This window comes from Wolffia australiana, chromosome 11, assembly GCF_029677425.1.
Source record: "Wolffia australiana isolate 7733 chromosome 11, ASM2967742v1".
NCBI lineage: Eukaryota > Viridiplantae > Streptophyta > Magnoliopsida > Alismatales > Araceae > Wolffia > Wolffia australiana.
In genome coordinates this window covers 14,784,495-14,785,886 of record NC_135845.1, presented here as the reverse complement: position 1 = coordinate 14,785,886, position 1,392 = coordinate 14,784,495, and the positions used below count along the sequence as shown (strand labels likewise).

Here is a 1,392-nt window from a genome sequence, read left to right as displayed (position 1 = left end):
CGGCCGGCGCTGTCGCGGGCGTGATGACGTCTCCGAAGACGTGTCCAGGGCTGGAGCAGGTGCTGTCGGGGATGACGGCGATGATTCCGATGGCGCGTCCGTGGCTGCGCCATCAAATTTTTTAAAGACACATGAGGATCTGGAAGTTCTTTTCCATTTCTCAATTTTGAAATTGGAAAAATTTCAGGATCCTCATGGCTCTCTTCTTCATGAATAGACTTTTCTATCTCGAATAAATTACAAGGATTTATACTAGGTTAAGTTGGGAATCGACCTTGTTGGAAGTTATAGTAAACTCCTTTACCTCCATGTTCAAGTGATCCCATTCTGAAGCTCTCTAACAATCTTCTGGTTTGCTCTTGAGATTCTAACATTTGCTTTGTTTGAAAGTCCATCATAATTTGCATCCGCATTTCCATCTCTGTTCTAAGCTTTTGGTTCTGTTTTTCTATCATATCTGAAATCACAGGAGTTAGTGAAGAAAAAACTTGAAGAGGTTGTGATTGAACCTGATAGGGTTGTTAATGTCGATTCTGAAACTAGAGTTTTGGTTGAAATTGTGGTTTGTTTCTTTGCTTGAAGCTTTCTGCATTATAGTTGTTTCTCTTCTGTCTAGCCCAAGAAGGTTGTTGTTGATTGAATGCATTAACCTCTTCCTCTATGGGCTGACAAGCTCCATCTTCATGATCCTTGCTGAAATAGAGAGCAGATTTTAGCTTTAACAATAGGAGAATTATTTAGAAAAGCTTTTTTCAAAGTTGAGGTTAGCTCTTCTAATTTTCGGTTGGTATCTTTGATTCCTACATATAATTCTGATTCTTTAATGTTGACCTGCAAAGCACCTCCTCTCTTTGGCTGTGAGTTCCTTCCATTGTGGTTTGCTCCTGTTTCCTGCAAGTCAGTTTCTGCTACTCTCTCTAGCATATCAAAAACTTCATCTTCATAAGCAGTATAAAAAGTTCCTCCAGTAGCTAGATTTATTTTATTTTTCATAAAATCCATCAATGATTCATAAAATATTTGAGCTAATTCACAATTTTCAATACCATGATGAGGACATTTTCTAATTAAATAATTAAAGCTTTCCCATGCCTCACTAAATGCCTCATTTTCATGATAATGAAAATTATAAATTTCTCTTCTGTAAAAATCTGTTTTGGAAAGAGGATAAAATTTTTGTAAAAACTTATTCTGCATTTCTTCCCAAGATCTAAATGTAATGCCAAAGTTTCGATACCATCCAAAAGCTTTGTCTTTTAAAGTTAATGGATAATATTTCATTTTTAAAGCTTCAGTAGATAGACCTGGTACATTTTGAGAACAACATCTGATATGGAAGTCATCTAAAAATTCTAAAGGATTCTGTAAAGTATGACCACTGAATTCAGGTAA

The 1,392-nt window shown here is 36.2% G+C and overlaps 1 non-coding gene across 1 annotated transcript; it reads left to right on the top strand.

Annotated features, from left to right (window-relative positions):
* Positions 1–1,044: 1,044 nt before the first annotated feature.
* Positions 1,045–1,145, top strand: LOC144709943 (small nucleolar RNA R71). Its single transcript, XR_013583161.1, has one exon. It is a non-coding gene; the product is annotated as a small nucleolar RNA R71 (small nucleolar RNA).
* The last annotated feature ends 247 nt before the right edge of the window (positions 1,146–1,392 follow it).